Here is a 13,279-nt window from a genome sequence, read left to right as displayed (position 1 = left end):
TGTTGAGCAGACAGTGTACTACTGAGCTACATCATCAGCCCCTGAAATAGTTCTCCAGTCTCAAGAGGGCTAAGGAAAGTGCACAAAATTCCAGAGCTGACTATAAAGCAAGGTTCCAGAATAGAACCCAGGTTTTGTAATTGCTCTTTTCTACATAAATGTACTTAACACTCAAAACAACAATGTCTTTGCATAGTATATGCTGAGAAAACATAAACCCATTAATCATATACTTACCTTTAGATTATCATTTGATTTGTGGTGTGGTGAGTCACGTAGTAGAATAGCACTGGCATGCTGAGAGGCTGTATCAGGAAGTAATCAAATGGGAAAGTCATTCAGATATAATTTCCTCTGAGAATTTTTAAGCAAATATAACTTTGAGAGCTCATTTGCTTTGAATGCAAATTTTTTTCATGATAGTTGGTACTTTTTTTGTGGCTAAAGCTAAGGCTCCTCCTACTTAAATACAAGCTTTAGTTCTAAGGTCATTTAAAACCCATTAAGCTTAGAAGCTGTTCCTTGAGGCAGACTTCAGTGGTATTTCAGAAGAATTTGATTACATCTGGACACATTATTCACATCAAGTAAGTTTCACTTGGGTATAAAATTTGGTAATGAGAAGTAACTTGTTTTGAGTAATTGCTTATTTTGCTTTAATTGTCTGCTTAAAAGCACATGAATCATTCGTGTGTGTGGCTAAGATTTGATTTAATGGAAATACTTGGGGAAATGTTACATGTTTGAATTAGTATTAGTAGGTCATGAATAATACTACTGCTCGATTTTTATTAGCCTGTATTTTCTATAAAAACTTACCTCTTTTGAGCAACAATGTTTCTTTGAAAATACTTACTTTCAGAGTCCTCTGAGACAATTTTCTATGTGATTATTTAGTATAAAGGAGAAGGTTGCATTTTGCAGCAATGTTTCTTTCTTAAGAGAGAACCATAGATCCTGTCTATGAGAAAAGATTTGATTTATTTTTGATGTTTTGATTATTTCAGAGAACATGTATATCCTCTGTGTGGCTTCATTTATTCATATATTCTAATTATATGCATAATACAGTTTTGAAAAGAAAAGTTCAAGTTTCACTACCTTGGTTATAAAATGTACTAGCATCTAATATTTTTCCTGAAAGAACAAATACTAATAGTTAACACTGAAATATGCCAATCACATTATAAACTGCAGTTGTTTTCAATTAGGTTTCTTTTCCATGTTAGTTTTGTGTTTTGTAAGCAAGGACACATAAAACCAGGACATCAACCAAGGGTTTAATCTGCTATTTCCTTTCCATTTTGTTAGCATTTATTAAGTGGACAAAACAGTTGGTTTCATTATGATATTTTATATATGTAGATACTATATTGAGATCATAGAATACTATAGTGAGTTTTAAGACTCAAGAATATTATTAATGTGTTAGTATTGGTATTACTGGAGTTTTTATTAGGGATAGCACTAAACTAATAACCAAGAATGCAGGCTTTTGTTTAGATCTTCCTTGCATATGCCTATTTAGTAGTTGTCTTTATCTTAATTTTTTCATTTGTAAAGTAAGCCAAATATTCAACCTGTCTCTGCCTAGTATTATGAAAGGTCATCTAATTGTTACATGTGATTACTTGAACAGTGGAAGAAATCAAAGAAGAGGCAGAAATCCTTATAATGCCCATATTCTACCTGTGAATGAAACCTGCTCTCAGGATATCTTGTTATTCTTGCTACAACTTGGTAAGAGTTGAAGTGGAATAGGGTGCTTCTGGGGTATTTTTCAAGAAATTCATAGAAAATGACCCCTGGATATAGAAGAAGCAAAGGAAAAAAATGAATTATTATATTAAGTGTTCCAAGGTTGTTTTTGTATGCATTATTTCATTAATCATTTCATAAGCTGTATGGTAACAAATGTTATTTTTTCCTTTCTGTGGAAGAAATTACAGATGTAGAGAGTTGAAGGACCTTGCTCAGATTCATATGTCTCTTTTCCTAATTCCATTTTGTTAGTGACACTAAAACCTATGCTGGAGACATGGATAATGTACACTGTTACATAGAGTCAGAATGTAGATAACTATATACGATCACTTAGGAGATAGAGGACATGTACATGCTGTGAATATTATCGTCATCAAGTTGTAATTGTAGCCTTCCAAAATATTTTATTTCTAAAGTCATTCATTTGGATGTAAATTATTTAATAACTTTGGTTTCCTTATAAGCAGGAAAGTTAAGACAAGAATGTAAAAATGCATATAACCCTAGTAGAGTTCATGTATGAACTCTTTAATTGCCTACTGCCTAAGAAAGCAGTGTGGAAGGGAAGAGTGGGTTCAGATTTAGATTAATATAGGCCTAGATTGAATTCTCATTGTACTTACTCTTGAACTTGTACATGAAGATTGAGCTCTCAGAGATTCAGTTTCCTCTTGAGTAAAACATATATGCAGTCACTTAGTTAAATACCCATAAGATATGGAACAAGGAGCAATAGAGAAGATTACTGTTCTTTATATTTTAGAGATGGAAAACTGAAGGTTAATCTATACAGTGGTGAGTGAACGGGTATGGAGTAGATATTAATCAGAAGATTGTATGAATTAATATAATGTTACCAGTAAGGTGAGTTTCCTCAGGAAAGATAGTCATCTGTACTTCAAAAGAATAAAACAGAGTGGCCCCATTGTAGCTTCTGCAGGTGAAACCTCAGCTAAGATCTGAATAAGGAATTGGTACTAATCAGGACACAGCCATCTATGATCCTTCCGAATTGTCTCCAGCTCCTTTGCATCTTCTTCGGTGGCTATGGCAAAGTCCATCCTTCTTTCCTTCATTCCCTCCCTCCCTCCCTCCCTCCCTTCTTCCCTTTGTCCCTCCATTCTTGCTCTATTTTTCTTCCCTCCTTCCCTTCATTTCTCCCTCACAATCTCTTTCCCTCCCATTCTCTCTCCTTCTTCCTCCTCTTGTCTCCATGTCTCATGCTAGGTAGATAAATGCTATAACATGGAGCCCCATTCCCAGCCAGGTTCTCTATTTTTAAAACTCCTGTTCAGCCAATATGTTTTTTAAACACACACACATCTACATTTATTTTATAGAGCCATTCATTTTCCTCCTCACATGTGCTTTTTGTCCTGTCTTAAAGAAAAAAAACCAGTCCTTTCATCTATTCAGATTTAACCTTTCACCTGTTTTAGATCCCACAATATCATACACCCTTCAGGTTTAATATCCACTTCTAATCCTCAGGATTAAATTCAAGTCTTAGAACATGGCCCCAAAGGCATGCTTACGTACATCTTACACCATAGCCAAACAAATCACTGTAGACCCCTGAATGTGTGAAGTATTATCTATTCTTTACATTTGCGTAATCATTTCCCACAGAGGACACACCATTTTCTTCCAATTCATCCTCATCTTGTTGGCCAAGACTTCCTTACCATTTGTGAGACAGATTGCATCCCAGTTTCTTTAATGCCTCACACTGGACCACAACTCCCAAGATCAGATTGAGTACTTACCTGTCCTCTTTGCTTTTAAGTGCTTACTTCTTTCCTGGAATTTACCATATTGTTTTATAATTAGCCATTGTGTGAGTCTGGAACACAAACAAATGTGAGTGTGTAAGAAACTTCCACTTTAAAATGTTTATCAAACTATCTTATAGCTAACATCCTTCCACAAAAGGAAAATACACAATTTTAGTTAATAATTAGGCTGACTGCTGTGTTATACAAATATTTGAAGCCTTAGATGAACCTCAAATTCTGGTAAGTCCCCTTTGATTATTGATCACTAATCTCTCATTATTTTCTTAATATTCTCTCTAATCTACCACGTTGTTTCGTGTTGGAATTGTTTGTTTTATATTTTCTGCTGTCAATCCTATTTTATGCTTAGGAGATTGGATCATTACTGGGACTGTGTACCTTACATCTAAGGTCCAGTACAATCAAGGAAAGGCATCTGATTTTACATGTCCTACTAGCCCATTGCCATCAAATAGTGAGTGGTTCCTTGTTTTTCCTGTCTCCTTTGACTCTTACTGGGCCTCTGAATAACTTTGAACTAAGCACATGCCACTTTTTTCCCTCTTAGTATTCTAAAATAGTATTTTATCTTTTCACTTAAGACCCTTACTTACATTCAAACTTATATTTTTTCTTGTGAAGCTTTGGTTTTGGCATTGCCAATTTATTTGGGTTCTGGAAATGGAGGATAGTGTATCCTGTTAGGTCTGGAATGATGACCCCAGTTATCTTCTTGAAACAGGAGAGAATAGGAATTCAATAAATAATTTTTAAAAACCCTCTTAACTTTTTCTACATTCTTAGGTTTATTTTTAGATGTCTTTAGTTTTGTTTCACATGTATGGGTGTTTTGGCTGCAAGCCTTGCCCATGGGTGACAGAAGAGAGAATTGGATCCCTAAAACTACAGTTACAAATTATTAGGCACCTTGTAAGTACTGGAAATCAAACCTGGGTTCATTGTAAGAGCAGTCAACTGCTGAGCCATCTCTCCAAGTCCACATTTTTAGCATTTGAGAAGGTTTTACACTTTACTAATAAAGAATGCCTTTAAAAATAGCGTAGAATTCCATTTCTCTATGGATCAGTACAGTGTAGAGAGATGACGGTACTTCAATCTGAATGAACAAGTCTTACCACAGTTAGGATAAGAGCCTAGTCCCTGGGAGCCCTACAAGCTAGGCTTGGCCACCTACCCTCAATAGAACCATTAACGAGACAAGTAATAAGAAACAGAAAATATTTCTTCAATGGTGACTACATTTGCAAGAGGAACAAGAAGTTCTGACCCCCTCCCCACTTCAAGCCTGCCATTAGGGTTCTGACAGTAGGATTGGTTTTAAATAGAGGCAAAAGGTATGTATAACTAAGCAGTCCTGATCAAGGTGTGCTTTTACCAATTATTGATTCATCTTTGTCTGAGTTTTAGTGTCTCCTGCAGGATGATCTGAACTCCTCCCATGCCCGCCACTCTCCCTCTTTTCAAAGCCTCTTTAATCATTGTTATGTGAATATATATGTACATTTCATATTATTTTATGAGAGGCAATAGCAGCACAGAGCTTAAAGGCATCTCCAAGACAGTGATGTAGCATGTTTGTACTTCAAGTTACTTTTAGTCAAATGTGATTAGATCACCATGCATCCCATAGTTCTATGCTTTGATTAAGAAAGTCACTGTGGTGATATGCTTAGATTATCAGAAGTATGTAAAGTATTTTTCTAGGAGATTAGTTCCTTCTTTGACTGGCACCAGGCTTCAGTCTTTTCCCCTTTTAAACATAAGATTTCTGGGGAAATTCCAATCCCAAGGGACTATTGTTTCCATATTACAACATTGAAATGGAGGCTACATAGGTCTGTTTTAACATCAATATTATCACTGCCCCAAAAATTATACACAAGACTTAGCTAAATTTGTTAGTAATTTATTAACAACTAAATTTGGCAAACCATAATTGATCTTAATGACAGTGCTTGGACAAAGGCTTAGGGACAAAACAAGATCCTATTTTTCAAAACCTCAATACAGGAGATAAAACTGAACTTGTTAGTATGGAAAGAGGAGTAAAAAGCATTGATTGTCTTGCAGAAGGTTTTACACATTCTTTTTTAAAATTGTGGACTTTTTTTTAGTTGCACACACAGGTACTTAATTTATATTAGTTATGCTCCTCTCTCACTTTCAAACTCCTCCTATGTCCCCCATTCCATCTCAAATTCAAAGCCTTCTCTTCTTTACTCATCATCATTATACATATATACATGTACCCTGTATATTATTTTATGAGAAACAATAGCAGCATAAAGCTTAAAGGCACAATGTCTCTAAAGAACCAGGTGACATTGCATCTCAGTTCCAGCACTTGCTAACTAATGGGATTCCAAGACATTAATGTAGCATATTTGTACTTCAAGATATTTTTTTGTCATATAGGATTAAATCAGTATTCATCCCACAATGCTGTCCTGTAGATTAAGAAAGTTGCTGCAGTGAGATGCTTAGAGAAGCACATTCAGTTCAGAGTTACCATTATATCAGTAAAACAGTGGAAAGTCATTAGGAGAGTTTGTTCATAGTTGAGCTTTTCAACTAGATTGCAGTAGGGAGAATGGTCTGAACTTGATGTATTTTAAGTTGGAAAATGTGTCTGGAAATTATAGTAGTTGCTCAGGCAAGAGAGTCTGAAGGCTAACCACAAGGGCATTGCAGGAAATATGCCGTGATATAGATGGAATACAAAAGTCTTTAAAGGAGATTAAATAAAAGATTAAAAACTCTTTAGCATGTGATACATGCTGGTGTACTTGTGGTGGGGGTAAGTGGAAGGAATTTAAAGAGGTCTGCAGAGTGGTAGCTCGAGAAATTAAAGCATCATAAATTAAAGAGGGAAATGAAGGTGAATTGCTCTCATGTTTTGAGTATTCATAATCTTCAGATGATTCATGTTTATCGAAGCAGAGAAAGTTAGATGACCTTATCCATATGTAGTTTTAAAATGTATTGATAGTCTGTGAATTTTAAGATAATCTCCACAAAAAGAGGTCAGTCCTGCTGTAGGAAATGTGTGCTTTCCTCTCCACATCTTTCTTTGAAAAGTCAGGCATTTCTACAACTGAAAAAAAAAAAAAAGCTTACTGAGAAAAATTCTTTGGTGACTGATATTGTGGAAGTATCAAAGCTATTATAATAATTCATTGGCAACTTTGTCTTACATTGGAAGTCTGAGGACTTGCCAAAGAACCTTTGGGGAAACAAAACACCATGTATAGTCCTTATAGTGTGAGTGTAGAATACAAATACACTGGTTCCTAAGACGTAGACAACGAACCAGACAGATGCTCTAATGTTTAGAGCCTTGAATACCAAACAAGGACTCACAATCTCATCCCTGAATTCTAAAATAAGAAAGGAACAATGAATAATTCTTAGGTTGGCAGTTACACAACTAGATTCAGATTTTCAAATCCACTATGTACACTTTGCTTACAATGTGGAAAGAGATACTGTGAGGCACAGAGTAAATTCAAAGACAGATATTAAGAAGCTAATCAATTTTCTACCACCAGCATCACTGAGAAAGAGTGAAAAAAAAAGCTATTGTGATAGTCCAAGCTATGCTGACAAATGTGAGCACATATGGGGGCTTTTACACTAAAAGGTGAAAATGTATCTTCTAATAACTAGAGAGACTAGGGAAACAACAAATGAAGGTTCTTATTGCAAATTGGAAAGATGTAGGAAGTATCCATTTGATACTTCCACTTTTTTAGTGTGTGTAGTGAATGTGTTCATGTAAATATATGGACATGTGTGCTATCCACATGTATGTATTGGCCAGAGGTTGATGGTAGGTGTCTTGCATTATTACTTTCCACCTTGTCCTTTGAGACAGGGTCTCTCCCTGAACCCAGAGCTTACCAGTTAGTCTGGGATGGCTATACATTGAGCTTTGGGGATCTGCCTATCTCTGCTCTCTATGTCATTTAGTTGTGTGACTATGTCCAGCTATGACATGTGTGCTGGAGATCCAGACTCAGATCTACATGCTTGCACATCAGGCATTTTGCTAAGTCATCTCCTCCACCCTCCATATTGCTTTTAATGCAAAAACTAAGGGCATGTTGGGAATAAAAAGGAACACATGCATCGAAAAGAATATAGTTTTGTACTTACAAAGAATTAAATGAATTTGTACATGTAGTAAGGTTTTGAATACTATCACGGGGCTAATTTAACTTCAAATGTTGTATATTTACCATGGACCTAATCTACCGTGAGACTCCTTTCACCAGCAATTACTACCTGTCAGGTGCTGGTGCAGAGAAAATACAAGTCAAATTTACATAGGGAGGTCAAATAATTTGTTTTACTGAATATAGATTCTTCATAAAATACACCTAGCCACAGTTCCCTTTCCCTCCACTCCTTCCAACCTCACCTCTTCCCCAGATCCATGCTCCCTTCTGTCTTCTCTTCCAAAAAGGGCAGGCCCTTATATTTTAAAGTTATGATTAAAAAAACAAGGAGCACCCGAGTTTGCAGGAAGGTAAGGCTGTTTGAAAAATATTAAGATAGAAATAAGACAAAATCTGGCTCATGAATTGGGTAAAAAATATAGGTCCATGAACTGAAAGTTTTCACAAGCTGAAAAACAGAGACTGACAATACATAAAACACTAGCTGGGCCGGGCGGTGGTGGCGCACGCCTTTAATCCCAGCACTTGGGAGGCAGAGGCAGGCGGATTTCTGAGTTCGAGGCCAGCCTGGTCTACAAAGTGAGTTAAAAAAAAAAAAAAACACTAGCTGGGATGGAAGTAGACTGGTAGAAGGCAAGTGTATGTTTTTAATTCTGCATAGGTGCCTCATTGTCTTCGTATACCTAGTTTCAAGTAAATGAGGAGAGCTCAGGAGGTTCTGACGAGTCAGCATCCCACTTTCTTCCAAGGTGTGAAGTGGTTTGGAGGATAGGGAGTAGCATCCATTGGAAACAACTCAGTAGATACTCAGTCAAAAGAAGATAAGCCATACTCTCTGGAGATGTAATTCAACTACAAGGGTTGAAACCAACGTCAACCCACTCCTCCCAAAGTTACAATGATAAACCAACATACAATTCTACCAAAATCTTTTCTGGGCAACCAATGAGCTTATCCAAACTAGTAAGGGTGTATTGACTGAATACTGGTAACCCTAAGACAGCCACACTGGAAAGTCTTCACACAGCCCCGATGATCACTTCCCTATAGATAAACAGATGGAAGTCCAATCATGTAGTCTTCCCCAGGCTATTAATAGCTTCCTTTCCTGTATCCCTTGATTTATAACAATATCACATAAAAGTGGCTGGGACATATGGCCAACCACTTAGGTTAGGATTCAATGACCCTCTAAACCCCTCCTTCTAAAAGGAAACACAAGCAGTCCACAAACGCAATTTTGATGGATCTTTGAAACTAGGCTCAGATGATCTCCTGATGGTAACAGGCTCAGCCTTACAAGTAATCCTCTCTTCAAGTTCTGTTTGAATTTGGTTATCTAGCATTGATTAAACCATAGCTATGGAACAAGATACTTTTCTATATCTAGCAAATTTTCAGGAAGAATAACATTGATTAAAAAAAAACATTGTTTCACCAAGAGGAAATGAACTCTGGAGATTGTGGTAATATGCAAAGCACATTGGATAAGCTGGAATCACTGGGACCTGTGAATGCCACACAAGATTAAAGCTAGATGGATGCCATCATAATAACAGAATCTCCAGCAAGTCAGAGAAGCTCCTTTAATATGTATTGCCTCTTGTTTACAATCTCAAGAACTTTGAAAGCCTCTTGAAAAACTTCAAAGAGTAACACTGGAGCATTGGAATGTTGTCATAATGTATTTTGTCACTTTCAAATGTTGTGGCTCTGTGGTTGGAGCTAGGTTGATGGTTCTGTATGCCTCATGTATATATAGTATGTATGAGACCCTTAACCAAGAGATGTGCTATACAGGCTAATTAAATGAGGCTCTTTGCAAAAATGCTAAGCAAGGTTCAGGAACTAAGGTTATATAGAACACAAATGGCAGCACTGTACATACTATTTCTTAGACTACTTGAATATTTGAGGATAAATTGATGTAAACTTTGAAACATTTTTATACACATTGTCAAGCTAACATCTAATTTGACTTTTAAATTACTGGTTCTGTTGAAGTACAGAATTTTGCTTTGATTTCACAGACTAGGGTTAGTGATGAAGAGCTGCATCAAGACTTCACAGCTTCATTGCCAGAGACCAACAATGGTCCTGTGCCTCACTGAACTGGTTGTTCTACCATGCTTGAAGTGTTTCACTCATCTCCTTGATCAAAGGAAGCTCTGTACCAAGACCATTCTGTAGTAGGATGAAAAAAGATGAGGGGGCTAGGAAATGTCTATTCTCTTAAAAGGCCAAATTCAAAGATAAGAGATAACCCTGCCATTTGCATTTTCTAGCCAACAACTTTAGTAACAGTTCATGGAACTAAAAGGACACTTTTGAAATATCATCCTAAAATCTGGGTCTTCGTTTTCCCTGGTTATGTGCCACATCACCTCAAATGCACCAATTCACCCTTCTACTGGAAATGAGTGAAAACGACACTTCAAAATGATTGTTTCTCTTCCTCTGCTCCAACAGTAGAACGCAGGGCAGGAAATATTGTGCCTTGTCTGATTTCAGCATTGGGTGCAAAATGGAAGTTCAGGAAATGTCTGAGAAACGATGATTTGGATAGATGGCCTATTACCATGTCAGCAGTAATATAGTAAGCAAAGGTAAATTTAAGGATAGATTACACAAACAAAAACTTTCGGGTTCGTTTTGTTATAAAGCTCAAGTGTCACTTGGGAAAGTGTCAGGCCTATGATTAACACACTGTCAAAAACAACAATACATGAAATACATAGACCAATCACTTAGGACTAAGATAAGCATTTAGAGCCTTTAAGTTTGGGGAGGGTGTGTGCAAAGCATCAGTTCTTTTAAATCTCTGAGTTCATTGCAATGAAGGTATTCAGTCTGCTAAGCAACAAGAAAGCTCCTTGTACAAACGATTAAAAAATAACTAAAAGAGAAAACTTGTGGAAATATAACTTTAATTTTTGATTTACATACGGAAATGATCCTTCTGAAGCCAAAGTATTAATAAAAACTATATTGAAAAGAAACATTGTACTGGGCATGGAGGTTCAGTTCTGTAATCTTAGTCCTCTGCCACCAGAGGTTGCAGGATCATGAGTCTGAAGCCAGGCTGGAGTGTGATGTAGGGAATTGGAGGCTGCTGTGTGCTGCATGACAAGTTTGGGGACTTAATGCCTGGCTTAACAATGGTGAAACCTTGTCAGACCAAAATTTAAAAAAAGAAAAGAAAAGCATCCATAGTTTTTGGAAAACAGTGACAATTTATCTAAGCATATATTGGCTTCCACTGGTGGAAAAAAGAAACGTAAAATTTGTGAGCACATTCTACCAACAGCATCGTTAGGTCCGTTAGGTCAGTTAGATCTTTCCACAATGTGAGAACTTACGGAATGTCAGTAGATTCACAAACTACATTCATTTCACTGCTTTTCTTATCTGAATTCACTTAGTTTCACTTGGATTCATGACAACTGAGATTGCAAACTTTTATTCCATTTTTAATTGTTAGTATACATAATATATAGTTTAAAGGGGGTTAAAGAAACTATAGAAGTTACAAAGCAAATTAAAGAGACATTGCAAACAGTCAATGCAGGTAGCTAGCAACTGAGTTAATGAATTTACCACTGGAATTAGATGAGGGTCCAGATAGAATGAAAGTAGGCTGTAATATGCTGAGCTGAATTTGAAGATAGTTGAGGATTTTTCTCTTGGCAATTTTCTAGAGAGAGTATGTTCCACGTACATTGATTGAGTGACCCAGGGCAAAGGGATGGGTTAGTGTACTATGTTTCATTATACAGTGCTTTCTTTTAAAACTGGATCTGTGTATCTCTTGTTTTAATTGGTACACTCCATATATTTGGTGTGTCCAACATCTGGGGATTGTTCTCCTACTGTTTCTCATCCTGTTATGTATCTCGATAAATCTGCTAAGTACAGGTGAGTCTGATTATCCATAGCATCTAAGTTGTCTAAACAAGCTGTCAAGTCATTCCACCTTGCCATTGATACCCTAAATGGAAAAACTCAAGGCAAAGCACTAACAATAGAGTGACTCAAGACAGCTGTCTGCTTTATAAACTCAGTAAAAATTGAGGGAAAGAGAGAGAATGGAGTAAAAGAGGGTTAGAAAGGAGAAAGCAAGATGAGTGAGCCTGGAGATCAAGGGGCAGGAGGAAGAAGCCAACTCTGAGGAGCTGAAGTGATACTACTCTCCTTGTTTTGCATTCCAAACAGGCTTCCAGGCTAAAGCAGAATAAACACAATCCTGCCTAGAGGAAAGCACTTACTAGACCTCTTTGGGACTGTGTTCTGCTACATTGCTTTTTCCCTGACAGTTTTCAAGATAACAAAAAGAAAACAAAAAGAAAATAGAGGAAAAAAACAGTCTAGTAGGACACAGGTACTCTCTGTTCTTGTTTTTCATTTTTAAGTCAAATGTTTTTTTTTCCTGGTGCCTTCCTTGTTCAGACCTTTAATTATATTTAAATCCAGAAACATTTGTTTTTTTTTTTAAATGAATTTGTGTAAAAATACAATTAAAAGTGTTTCTCATGACTTTCTACAGAAATCATACACAGAAGAAAATAAATGAAATTTCAAACTTCTTCCAGAAAATAGAGATGCTCAATTTTCTGGAGAAATGGTACGTTTATTTACTTATTCCTCCGATTATTTGTCTTTGTGTCCTTGTGAACACATTCCTGGGTGAATTTAAGTTGGTGTTAGAATCTACTGAAGGATGTTAGATTGTAACACAGGTCCTGTGAGCCACACTCCAGCTGTTATGTGCTGTGACATCCCTTCAGTCAGTCAGCCATTCTGTCTATCTATCTATCTATCTATCTATCTATCTATCTATCTATCTATCTATCATCTATCTATCTGTACTTTGTGTATGTATAGGTGTTGTGTGTGAACATAAGTACCATGATACTTCTATAGGGGTCAGAGGAAAATTTTGGTAATCACTTTACTTGTTCCTCTATATGAATTCTGAGGAATTGAACTTCGGTCATCAGATCTGGCAGCAACTACTTTTACTCAATGAGCCATGATCTTGGCCCCAGGTTTTCAAAAATAACACTATCTAGTTAGAAATACAATAAGTTAGAAAATAGCTACATAAAATGATTTTAACAAATGGGAAACAATTAGTAATCATTGGTCAAACTAAACATTGGTAGTTTCTCTGTGTGTGTCTGTATGTCTCTATGTGTGCATATAGGTATGTACATAAGTTTTCATTATATATATATATATATATATATACATATATATATATATATATATATATATATATATATATATATATATACTTGTGTGTATTCATGAGTGTGAGTATGAATGCACATTTGCCATGGTGCACATGTAGAGGTCAGAGGACAACTTTGATTTTGATGCTTTGCCTTCTGCCTTGTTTGATATCAGCATCTTTCTTTTGTCATTTGCCAATATAGATGCCAGGCTATCTAGCCCAGGATCATCCAACTCACTTTTACTGAGTATATAAAGCAGACACTTGTCCTGAGTCACTCTATTAGTTAGTGCATTGCCTTGAGTCTT

At 36.3% G+C, this 13,279-nt stretch overlaps 1 protein-coding gene across 12 annotated transcripts in view; it reads left to right on the top strand.

Moving 5' to 3' along the window:
- The window catches only part of Il13ra2 (interleukin 13 receptor subunit alpha 2), a 52,682-nt gene that overhangs the window by 14,810 nt on the left and 24,593 nt on the right, over positions 1-13,279 (top strand). For 2 of the 12 annotated variants that reach the window (XM_076918276.1, XM_076918278.1), the window contains exons 1-5: positions 471-587; positions 1,640-1,740; positions 10,208-10,344; positions 11,951-12,116; positions 12,282-12,359. The exons of 2 other annotated variants lie outside the window; for them this stretch is intronic. The gene's annotated coding sequence lies outside the window, so the exon portion shown is untranslated. Of the gene's footprint in view, positions 1-470; positions 588-1,639; positions 1,741-10,207; positions 10,345-11,950; positions 12,117-12,281; positions 12,360-13,279 lie in introns of those variants that run through there. 8 more of the 12 variants (XM_076918286.1, XM_076918284.1, XM_076918277.1 and 5 more) reach the window with 7 other exon arrangements.

This window comes from Arvicanthis niloticus, chromosome X (assembly GCF_011762505.2).
Source record: "Arvicanthis niloticus isolate mArvNil1 chromosome X, mArvNil1.pat.X, whole genome shotgun sequence".
NCBI lineage: Eukaryota > Metazoa > Chordata > Mammalia > Rodentia > Muridae > Arvicanthis > Arvicanthis niloticus.
Note: the sequence above shows the minus strand (reverse complement) of the source record. Positions and strands in the feature narration are given on the sequence as shown.